Raw genomic sequence first — 13134 nt, 5'->3', positions numbered from 1 at the left:
GAGCACAGCACTGACTCAGGCCCTGGTTATTTTATAATGTAGGTTTGCAAGTTTGCAAATGGAAGTCTGGAGGTTTCGGAATAGAGAACAATCCATGGAAACTTTCTTTTGTAACCTGCAAAATAAAATACATGTGTATGCACATATAGCTTTGATCCTAGGAGAACTTTTTTTCCAACTGTGCAAACTGTCCCTATAATTTTTATATCACAGACAGACTGCATAGAGTCCAACTCATGTACGAGTTAGCATAATATCTTTGAGGCTGATAATTGTGAGTAAATATGGGGCTACTGCACTTACAAGATTAAAGATTTCTCTTTATTTTTGCTATTGCTGTTGCAAATTAATATCAACACAATACAGTTACCTCAAGGGCAACTAATGAGGTAGAAGTTATCTGTTTCCTAGTGTGCTTGTTATTTGTCCTGTGCAATGTGCCTTGATCTACCCACAATTCCTCGAGTCCTACCCTGGCTGCTGTTCCCCAACACATTTCTGTTACTGTCAAGATTATTTTGAATCTTTACGTGGTATGAAAAGCCATTCTTTAATACATCCAGGCTACCTTCTCAAGTAGATCACAGTTGGCCTGAACACTGGAGAAACAAGCAGGAAAGAAGAGGCAGACAGGCTGAAAATGCTGAAGGGGAAGAGAAAGGTCCTGAGAGAATGTGTTTAAAACAGTCTGTTAACCCAGATATTGCTTCTCTCAGATTCTCTAGTGGCTGGCTCACATGGAAATTTCATTTTCTATCACAGAAGATCAACTGAAAAGAACTTCTTAATAGAAAATGAAAGTTTTACATTTGCAAGCTGCCAGAGAATTGCACAATTAAAAATAACCTGACACAGTCTAGATGAGAAAATGCCAAAAAATGCCACTGAATGGGCTCAGAATTTTTACAAAAAAGGAGACAACCTCAGCCTATGCAAAGATGCTGCTCTTTATTGCCCTAAATCCTTGAGTGTTTGGCATCTGTTTTTCTCTACCAGTTTCACTGCCTTCTGCAGGTTTTTGTAGCATATTCTCCTCCTTCCACATCAGTAAATTATGTTCAAAATGACAATCTTACCATCTCCAAAAACAAAACAGAGTTTCACTGAAGGAGCCAGCTGTGATATAGGAAAGATTAATTGCGTGAGTGCTGGGTTTAGAGGTGATGTAGCCATATCATTCATGTCAGCAGTAAGGCAGATTTAGAGCTCTGAACAGGAGTATGAGGTGCTTGCTTTAGGTAAAGAGTTGCTCTCCACCTCCTTTATTAAATCGGTAACAATAGAGGAGGATGTCAAAAGATGGCCTTGAGTCCCTGCTTGCAACCCTCACAAGGGCTACATCTGTGTATTAAATGCATCCACTCCAACAAATGGTTCATCACTACATGGTCAAGTGATGGAGAGAGTAGAGAGGGCATTTGCACCACTCAGGACTAGCCTGACCTAGAGTGGGCTGGCCATATTGATGTTGCATAGCTATAGATCTTCAGATAAGAGTTATATCATAACACATCAGAATTCAACGTTGTCATGAGTGTCATAGCAACTGGTTTGGGATCTAGGATGTAATTATTACTGCATGTGTGTTTTTCTTAGCTCTAAGTTCAGAAATAATATAAGTGCCATGTTGCAGCCCATCAATAAGAAACTGAGGGTTTTGTTGCCTCCACTGAGACACAAACGTGGGTGTTTGTGAGAATGAAGAGCCTTCTGGGATCCTTAGGACTGTGCAGGATGGAGGGAGCTAGATTTGGTACAGCCTCATCAATATTGGCTTTTGGGATTGGTCCCTGCGATTCACCTACTTGTACCTGAGCATTGGATTTATGACAGCTGTTTGGAGTGGTCCAAAACGAAAACAGGAAGCAAAGTAGCAATTTTCAGGTGTGGACAAGTTGCCTGATCCCCTCATTGTTTATCAGTGTAGCTTTATCAACATGACCCCTTTGTAGAACTGTACTAGCCTGCTTCATTACATCGGCTTACATCTCTGAAGAAACAAAATGATTTAAGAAAGCAGTGATGGGCACTAGGGCTTGGCCTAGTCCCTTCCTTGTTTTGATGTAAAAGTGTGAAATTATTTGCTCCTTTCCAACACTGGAACAGATGGCACCCTTGTACAAAGTAGCTGCCCCTCCATAGGCAGTGCAGATCTGTACCATATCAGGTTGACAAGGACAGAGGGGAAGGCAGAAATAACTTGATAAGTTCATTGGGAAATCTTTTGTAGAACTGGACTTACTGTGTAAAAAAAGATCACAGTGACTCATATTTCTGATTCTTCATCCAAAAAGCCCTTGAATGCCAGCTAACTGATGAGATTAAAATAGTCAGTGATGATACAGGTCTAAGACATCTTATTCTCCAAAAGGTAGATGAGACAAACAAGTGCCTACAGATACAGCTAATGAAGATGAAGGAATATGTAGCAACTGAGGAAACGGAAGGAAATGGAAGATCAGGTTAACACAATGATTTCAGCTAATTGCACAAGTCATGGTGTGTTGTGTTGATAAGGGGAGACTCTCAGGTCCGAGTGAGGATGAGAAGTTTTGGTATGTAAAGCGTTCGCTCTGGTCCACAGCTATGCATATGTGACAACAGCTTATTTCTATTGTAGGAACCATTGGTTTTAACCACTTAATTAAAAAAAAAAAAAAGGTAAAAAGAAAAATGATGAGAATTACACTTAAAGCTTTTCTTAACTTTTATTTATTTTACCTTTCTTTTTGGCAGTGGAGAGTTTCATCGTGGGGAAACATCAGCCCTTCTTGAGCAGTCCTCTTAACTGTTCTGCGACGAGCCTCATTAAATTTCTTTACATGGCCTGTGCTTGGAGGATCGTGAAATTGTCTTCATAATTTTTCAGAGGAAAGAAACAGAACAAAGGAAAAGGAAATTCTTGTCTCTGTAGTGGACTTTCAGAAGTGTACAACATGATATTATTGCTTACTTTAACTTGCAGAAAGCTTTTACCAAAGTCATGCCATCCTTACAGAAGAAGTTCACAACATCTCCTAGTATCCATGTGTAGCCACCAAGGACTTTATCAGCAGCTGCCACATGAAAACTTATTGTTATACAGTTGTATTTTGACTGTAACTGTCAAAACCACTGCCACTGGGAATTTGGCAACCACAGCAAAAATGTGTTTGAGAACTATGAAGATATGTTTAAATAAGTACATGCAGAGAGATTTGAGTTCACTTTGCTTGTGCTCAGAGCTGGTGCTGAAGTGTTTGTGCTGTGCCTGAGCTAATACACCTTGCTGAAAAGGCAAGATATGGTTTTGTAAGTTGGACCTGAGAACATGCAAACATGTTTTCCAAGCATCCAGGTTGATACATCCCTGCACAAAGTGTGTTGGGGCTGTATACTTGCCCATTCAGATGTGCCCATGGGTGCTGAACCTGGATTGCACTACACTGGCAAACTGAGGTGATGGCTTCTGTGTATAGGGAAACCTCTCTTTAGTTCTCGGGGAGATTTTATTATCACCCTGTGGATTTCTAGAATTTCAAAACTTTTCCCTTATTTTTCCCCCTATTTCAGTACATATCGGGCGTTTGTCTGCAAGAAAACTTTTGGGGTTTTTTTAGGTTCATTAGAGCAGTAACTGTTTGGTCAGCCATAATTATTTCTATATGCTTTGGTCTTAGGCATGCAAGGATTTGTTACTGGCAATTTAATGTCCCTACTGGACAACAATATGCCAATAATTAGCCCTCTATGAAATATACTTAATATACTTACTATACATACATTGACTTGAAAGGGAACAAAGACACTTCATCCTGTAACCTCTTATGAAGTCATCCAAGATGTTTTTATTTTCTGTTTTCACAGTGCACTTATTTAAAACATTGGGCATCTGCTGCCACACAAAGTAAAAGACTTATTAAAAGGCAATGAGATCTTGTTCAACTATGTGTTGCGTTACAGACTGTGCATTGTCCACACGGGTACAACTGGAATTGTTGTAGTGGACACCCAGTGGGGTGAGCAGTAATTATCCATGACCTAATGCATCCTTCTGCCACTGCCAAAGAAGGGCACTCAGCAAAGGTATTGTTCATAGGAAGAGCGATCATCACAGTGTGCTTGCAAGCACATTCTTTGCAGAACAGAATAATCCCTCTGAATGTACATTACCTGAAGAATGTTTTTAAAGCCACTTATCCTTGCCAGAGATGACTGTTGTTGTCATTCTGCCGTGTATTCTTCTTCCTGCTATGTGGTACTGCCAGCAAAGAAACAGTCACGAAGCCTATGCCAAAGTACATGACAAAAAAGATTTGACATTGTCATTGACTTTATCTCTTCTGACAACAGCTGAATTATGCTGGTGTGTATATTTATCAATAGCACACAATCTTTGGTACAATCACTAAAACATAAGAAAAAAAGAAGAAAAAGACTGCAGACCTAAACCAACAGTATTGCTGGCTGTTAGAGCAGCTCTCCAGGGGAACTAAGTTTTTCATATGTGCCTACTAATGACACCATGCCATCAGCACAAATGGTGGCAACCTGTGCTTCTGGTTCTGGAGGGAGGGTTTCTTACCCCAGGGCAAACTGTGTTGGGAAAAAGAGCTGTTTATAATGGCCTCGTAGCCAATGTACATCTGACATGGAGTTCCTGAACTAAGAAATTAAAACTCTTCCATCATATCCCACTCTTCCCGTAATAATGTCACGTTTCTACAGTTCTGTTCTTCACTGTGAATTAGTCAACCAGTTGGCACTGGATTTCAGGAAAGATGGAAAACTGAAAACTTTCTGAAGTCTTGAAATCTAATTTTTTTCTGATGCTGAATGAAACTGAGCCAAAAAAGGCCCAAACAAACAAACAAAAAATGATGTAGACGTAAAGGAGAGTTATTCAGTAATAGCCAATAGTCTGGAGTCATAACACTGATCTGAGATGAGAAAGGTCCCTTTCTAATCTCACCTCTTAGAGCAACCCTAGAGCTAGTGAGGCTGTTTGTTGATTGGGGGTTCTTGGCTGTGCTGGGACTAGATGCTTCTGTAGACCCTGATGCAATTGTCTGCATGAATCACAGTATAGTCCCAAAGCAGGAAATGAACAGCACAATCCAGGTCATTTTATTGCATTCATGCTCCATAGTTACTCTTTTTTCTTAATTTAATTTTCATTGCCCTCCATTGCCAAACCATTCTGCACTGAGCAATGCTGCTCTCAGCCTTACAGGACACAAGATGGTAGTTCTTCAGCACTGTCTCCCAAAAGTCTTGCTGTAGGACAAAGGCTCTTTTCCCACTGTTAAGCTGCACCAAGCCATTGTACATCAAACACTTTTATTCCTTGAAGTCCTATTTATAATCTTGCTTATTTTTTTAACCCACCTAGATTCAACCCACAGTCCTTCTTTGGTTCCTGATCTAATTCTTCATTTATCAACAACTACCTACTGACTCCAGTCCTGCAGTGAGTACTGTTACACTCTGTACGCTGTTACCCTCAAATCTTGCTATGGGCAGAAAAATACACAACTTTTAAAACAAAGCCAAGGATTTATTGTTAGTGAATTGAAATCTTAACTATCTAACCAGAGAGTTATTATTAATCTTGATCTAATTATTACATTAAAAAATAGAGTATGGTATACTATTATAAAATGGATTTCAATAATGACACAGTTTAAAATTTTTTACACTCCCTTCCTAATGACTGCCCTCTTTTCCACTGCTATACTCCCCTGGGTGTGCAAAGGTTCTGTGCTTCAGTGTTGCAGGTCATTGGCATCCCAGGTCCTTTGCCAAGAAGAGTATGATTCTGATGGTGGACGTTTCTTTCTCCTTGCTCCCCACATGGGGCTATTGTTATATCTTCCATCACACTGTACTAGTTGCTCTTTGTTCCATTGGTAATGTGAGATTTCATAAACATGAGATTTTATGTATGCTGAATACTTCTTCCTTGTCTCCTTGTTAATCCTAAAACCAGTTTACCCAGTTTTCAGGAATACATTTCTGTATGCTGAATACTTCTTCCTTGTCTCCCTGTTAATCCTAAAACCAGTTTATCCAGTTTTCAGGTTTTTTTTTCCAGTTAACTACTAGTGGCTGACCACTGATGACCTCTTTACAGCAGTTTACTTCTGTTGTGATCCCATGCCTGTACTCCGCCACACCGCACTCTCCATCATCCTTGGTAAAGGCTTCTGCTATGATACCATTCCTTTACACTGCATCATTTTGCTAGGGTCAAAAATATTTAGTTCTACACAAAATAACAGCTCGCTAAATGCTGCCCATATAAAAACTGTAGTTATACTAGATGATTATACAAAGCTAAGCAAAAATAAAACCAATTAGGTAATAGCTACCTGGTCATTAGGAAACCGCTGCTAACAGCTAAAACAAGCTAAAGCAAAGCTGTGGGCGGCCCAGGACAAACCCACTCAAAGCCTTTCAAGTCTGGACGACTCATGGAGTTAGTGTGAAGCTTCTGGAATTTTACTGGCAATGACAATTTGTATCTATTGGGTTATGGAGCACCTCTTAGTTGCTCAGGACACTGATTTTCAGTCATCTGTCTGGAAACTCTTACAAACTTCACCAGGGTGCGTAAGACAGATTTGAAACTTCCAGGGGTGTTTAAGATCAGGAGTGACTTGTTTCCCTGCCACGGCACAATGATGAACCAGACACGGCAAGTTTCATGGTTTGCTTCCATCTGAGTACTCGGTTTCTGCTCGAAACCTGCTTGACTTTTGCAGTCCCTCTCATTGGGATCCTTTGCGGCTGCTCAGCAGCACCATTAGAGGGCTTACTAGCAAGCCACCGAACTTGGGATATTGTTCTCTGCTTGATTGAAGTCAGCTGGTATCTGAGAATTTTATCCCTGAGAAATACTTGACAAATGATAGCCCTGTCTCACTTCTGCATCAATGCTTTCAAAAGCCCACAGGATCTGGGTGCAAATTTATAATGAGGATACTCTGTAGAGTAATCTCAGCAATACTGTTCAGTACTAGCACCAATTTGCGCCTTCTTTTTCCAGCAACTGTGGGTGAAAGAGGGATTAAATAGATTTTACCTTCAAATAGTATTCTGGTTTGCTAGTATATATATAAAAAAATGTATTTCTCTTTTGTTCTTTGTGCACACTTTTATCTTTTTTGCAGGAGTACCTGCAACTGGAATATATTTTTTGCTATAGAAGAAAGATATTTTTTTATTTATTTTTCTTATCTTCTTCAGTGAGAAAATACAAAATCAAATTGAAACAGCAGGCAAAATAGTATATATATGCACAAAGCAACATGCAGTCATGCCTCCTCCAGGCTGGAGCTGTCGTCAGTTACAATAAAGCCAACAGACAGCCTGTGCAAAATATGCCAATAACCCATCTTTCTCTTCAGTTCGTACAGAGCTTCGCATGAGGTGTGATCCAAGGGAAGTACTGGTTTTGGGAGAGAGCCAATATCTGGGAATATTTTCCTCTCCATCTGATGTGAAAGAGCCTCAGTATGGTGCTGCAAACACTAAAGGTTCTGGCTGACAGCTAGTCCAGATGTCTGAGGTCACACGTACCACCACACCACCAACTGTAGAGCAGAGACACGTGGAATCTGAAAGTCAGTGCTTCATACACATCAGAAGCCCGTAAGGCTGACAAAAATATTCTCTGGGTGGCACAAGGTGATTTGGTGCCAAGTAGTTTAAAAGCCTTCCCAAACATATGTGTTTACTTTGCTCTGAGGCACAAAGTCCACTTCGATCACCACAGAAATCAGAGCTATAAAGGCAATTGGTTCGGGGGGATGGAAATAATTTTCTTTTTTTCATATGTCTTTGAAATGGCTAGTTGTCATCTGGCAGATTATTCTGGCATCATGGAAGCTTGGGGGGCTGCTGAGAAAGACAGTGGAGCAGAACTTTAGACTAGGAAGCTGATACAAGTGGCAGATTAGTGGAGAAATTGGACAATGGCAGAGCTGCTGCTGTGGCCACTTCTTCCCAAATTGCCCCACTTACATATATTGGTTGGTGCTGTTTCATGCTATTAGAGCTGTGGAAAAGCAAGTTCCTTTCTTAAACTTTTTTTTTTTTCCAAACAGAACATGTTTTTCATAATGCATTTTCAGCATTTTTATGGAAAAAAGATAACATAGAAGGTATCGCTCTTGAGCTGTATCACCAGTTGCAGATAAGGTGAATGCCTGCTAGCAAATTCCTGTTTACCTTGGTGAGATTCTGTTTTTATTGATACCAAAGCAGACTTCTGTCTGTCAAAAACATCACCCTTTGTAGTACCAGTTAGACCTCTCAAGCCCTTGTGGAATTTAGCACTGATGCCTTGTTGGCCCTGTCAGAGTGATTTTGGAGGCACAGGGACACGGGAAAATCAATCATGTTTTGGGGAGGTAGGATAAGGAGAGGCAGAGAGTGTGGATGCTGCTCCAGGGGCAGGAGTGTGGTGTTGCCAGGGCCTTTCCTCCCACTGCAGGTGAGGATTTACGAGCCTGGGCTGCAGAAGGAACGGGGAAGAAATTGAGTTTTCCACTGGGCCATATAGCACAATGCAGCTCCTCAAACATCCCCAGGGAGCAGAAGTGGCCGGGGACTGCCAGTTTCAGCACCAGGCTTTACCATGTATGTCTGAGCCCTCCTCAGCATCCCATAATGAAAACCTTCAGAGATCCCCCTTCAGAAACATCTTGCCCCCATGTCACCATGCAGCTATGCATCGGGCAACACTCCCCCACTGCCCTGCCATGACTTCCACCTCTGGCTCTCTACGGCTCCCCAAGCATCGCTTGGCTCATATCAGTGCTGGCAACCAGCAGGGAATGGTGCCCTGGAGCTCCTGGCTTAGAGCCCAAGGGAGCAGCTTTGCACCTTTCGGCATACGTGGAGGTCCATCTCTGATTACCCATTTTGATTCTGTAGAAAAGCTCTTTAATACTCAAGATCTCTCAGTGAGTAAGCCTGCTTCTCATGCCTCACCCACTCATTATACGTTTGGCATCGTTAGTTACACTGGTGCTAACCATACTGAGGATCTGGAGGAGCTGGACAGCTGTGAGCGCTTGCATAATGTATGATATGCCTCCAGCAGCGCCTTTCTCCTCTGCTCTCTCACAGCAACAGAAAGGATGGCTGGGTATAATATTTTTCCTCCTTTCCCTCTCTTCACCTGGTCTTATTAGCCTCTTTGGGGGTCACCATTCCTCGGTATGATTCCCTTAAAGCACAGACACCCACACACCTCGCCCATTGCTATTTGTCTGTACTGCCAGTGCCCGGGGCTATCCTGAGGACTATTTCTCTGACAGAGTGTCTAATGCAATTCTATGTGTTTCATTCTCATTTAAAAAAAGAAACCCCGCTATCTGCTTCCTTTTTCCAGGTGTACCATAACCTCTTTCTGCTATTTTCATGTTAAACTGACCCTTTTAAGAGTATGGCTTTTAAGCAAGAACTTTAATAATGAATGTTTTAATTTATTTGTTTTAGCACCAGCAGTACTAACGCTGCCTGTGGCCACCTCTGGGGCTGCCCTCTTTCCAGGCTTGGGACCTGAGGCAGCTTGCTGCCATGGTCAGTGCAGCTGCCTTCAGCTTCCAACAAGACACCGTTGCTGCTCTGTGGCACTGGCAGTGACATTTTCCTCTGTTGTTACAACTGTTCAGCCTTTCAAAGGTTATTTTTAGGATGATAACCTTTGAGATGAACCTTCCCACTTCATCTCACCAGGCCCCCCAGGTACATAAATGACTGTTGGGAATAATCAGGTCTATGAAAGTTTAAAGAGAACCGTCTTCATCTCTCATCTTCTTTTCTCAACTTCATCTCTCTTGCACATATGCATATACACAAGAATGCATGTCTGTGCATACGCTTCCATAGATGGGAAGGTGTCAATGGGGCAACATCTGACAGTCTGTTACTTTTTTGTATTAAAGCAACCACATAAGGCAGCCACTTTAAGTCCTGTCAAACCGAGGAAAATTACTGAAAGCAAATATGCGAAATGAGGAAATAAGAGTTAAAATGGGTTAATGACAAAACTCAAGCTGGTCTCACGCTGGGATAGCTCTGCTGGCTTCAGACACTCTCAAATTTCTATCACTATGAATTCAAAACAGATGAAAAATAAAATTAAAATACTAATCAAAATTTATTCCATCTTGTGCCATTGGGAGATATTTTAAAACTTCCTTTGTTGTTCAAAGAGGCTCTGGTTCTTGTTGGTACAGTTATTGCGCTATCTGACACTATATTTACATTTTAGAAGGGCGTAGCATTGCTAACCGAGTAACTCACAATACATTTTTGCAGCACAAATGGCTCTCTGAATGCCATTGAAAGTTTGAAGCACTCAACAAATATTGTGCAAGTTCTGTAAGGTGATCTTGTGTAGTCTTGAAAAAATTACTCCAAATGTCAATAATAAAGTAATCTATTGTTATTTACTGTATTTTTATTGTCATAGGTATCCATTTCTTGTGTAGCACATCCATGTAAATCCCTGTGATGCCCAGCATTAAGCACACTTTTGACCTTCTACCTTAGCAGAATTGTACAATATGTTAGTTGAGGTATCCTTAAAAAATACAAGAAAGCCCATAGTGTATTCTTTTTTAAATTTAATTTTGTTTTAGAATTGTGTTCCCATGCTTATTTTTATTCGTTCCTGTAGCCTGCAGCTGCAGTAATACTTATATTAGCCATTTCACATTTCTGCAGAGCAAGTTTGTGTGACAAAACCAGTAAGGACAATGTGAAAAAACAAGGAGAATGGAGAAATAAATGAACACAAATAAATGGCATTCATTCTGCTCCGTCATAATACCGTTAACTCACAAGTTTAGGCCTTCACCTTTTTTTCATGAAAATGTTTGTAAAACCTAAAAAATTAAGAAATCTAATGTAAAATGCTTTTATCAATATTGTATATTACTTACTTCCCTCTTAATAGTTTTTTTTGTTCAATCTGAAAACAGAGATGGTATTCAGTAACTCATCTAGCCAATGAGTTATCAATTGAGGTGAAAGAAAAACAGTAAAATCCAGTATAACATTGAGAATCCAAATGCGGAAATGTCTCTGTGTTCCTGCAGCATATAAATTGTTCATGATAAATTAGTTCTGAAATAAAGTGTAGTTTCACAGTTTGAGACTGTATTGCCATTTAAGGGGTTGTGCGTTCCCAGATTCTCTCTTTTCTCCACCAGAAATCACAAAACTGCTCAGTGTATCAGATGTGGTGGTAGACCCATGAGACAATGGGTCATTTTTTTTGTAGGATGGGTTGTGAGCTGAACTGAATGGAGCTGATTGACACCTGACATCATGATGTGGTGCAGGTATGATGAAGTATGGGGATGGAGGAAAGCAGCATACCCCTTTCAGAAGCAGCATAAGCTTCAGTAGTTCTGCATAAGCTAACCATAAAACCTCATGCTGAACTAAGAGAAATCAGGCCCATGTTACAATCTGACCATTACTCTAATTCATTTCTAAGCAATTATTTGGGCACTGAGTGAGGTTACATCGTTGATTGTACTCGCTTGTCTTTTTTCCCCCAAATCAGAAGTCTACCCCCATCTCTTCTAATAGAATTTACCACTATGCCTGTTACATAGAGTTTACAAGGCTGTGTCACCCAGCTTTGCCCCACCTCTTTTACGTGACAGCAAAACTGGACATGAGCCCATTTAGTATCACTGATTCTTTACAAATTCCTTTCATTCTTCCTTTAAAACTTTTTGTCTCGTTTAGATATTCCAGTTCAAAGATCTTGCAGCTATTTTATCAAAATGCATTATTTGTCTGGGGTGTTTTGTTGACAGGAAGTTTAAGCTTCACCATCTCCTCTTACAAAGATTTTTCTAAGCTTTGAAATTGTTATTCAGTGAAGTGAAGTGGTAAATCTGTCCTCATCCATGGTGTTCAGACTACTGACTGGAACACTTTTGACTGACATTATTAAAAAGAAATATAACCCCAATCTCCTTTATTTTCAGCTTTCTTTGTCTTCAGTGATGTATGAAATTTCTTTTAGGTTATTACAAATCTTCATCAATTTTTTTTCACTTGTCATAGTAACACAGACCTCTCTTGTATTGCTATTTTCACTACTGAAAGAGCATGACTTGAAGTTCAAATGGGCAGAAACCTTTGCCTGGATTTGGAAGCAACATACATTATGTGCAGTGGGACTTTACCTACTTGTTCACACTAAAGTCAACAGGGTGGGTTATAGCGGGGATTTAGCTTCTGAGGTCTTTGGGATGACATGCCAGCTACTGTACTCTGATTTCTGTGGAACTATGTTTGCCAGAAGTTTTCCTATGTTTTCTGAACACACGATCTCTATTCTTGTTTACAGTGGCAAAGCAGCACGCTAGCCTAAGAAGAATCCTAAAACTGGTGTTCTCAACTGGGCGAGAGGAACAACTTCCTTGCTCTAACTCAAGGAGGGGCCTCCCGACAAATAAGAAAAGTGGAACAGGGATTTATAACTACTTTTGGGAAAGGAAACAGAAGCTTGATATGAGCAGTGTTGCAAAGCAGTGTTGTAAGAACACATTCCTCTTTTTCCTTGTTAATCGGGCACTTCTATCAGTCTCCATGTGACTGCCCATGTCCGTGTGCCGCATGACTGACCATGTCCGAAGCCCACAGTCCGTGTGCTTTTGAAACTCTAACAAAGCTTCTTCGCAGTTTTAACATTGCACATGGCATGGCAGCTAACTAGTGGTCCAGAAGATCACCAAATCCAGTGATTATCAAATGATTATGCTGGTGTGAAAGGCAAATGTTGTTCATTGCATGAATCTAAGAAAAATTAGGATGTAGTCAAAGGGTACTTTTATTTCTCAGAAGACAATGTAAGAATGAATATTATTATCCATTATTGAATTACTTGAATACTCTTTGGTGAAGTATTTAACTAGTCATTTTCCTTTCCTTTTTATTTTCAGTAGATAAATGTACATTTAATTGTGTACTGCTGAAGGTCACTTTACAATGTAACCAGGTTCTTTTCCTCATCCGTTCACTCCAATATTTCACACCTCTCAAGATTTTTATAAACTTCCTAGTTTTTCCTAAGTATCACTCTACATGTTAACTTAAAGATCTAATGAGGACAAAATA

Source organism: Charadrius vociferus, unplaced genomic scaffold, assembly GCF_000708025.1.
Source record: "Charadrius vociferus isolate BGI_N301 unplaced genomic scaffold, ASM70802v2 scaffold16, whole genome shotgun sequence".
NCBI lineage: Eukaryota > Metazoa > Chordata > Aves > Charadriiformes > Charadriidae > Charadrius > Charadrius vociferus.
The sequence above is the reverse complement of the archived record's forward strand: the minus strand, read 5'-3'. Positions refer to the sequence as shown.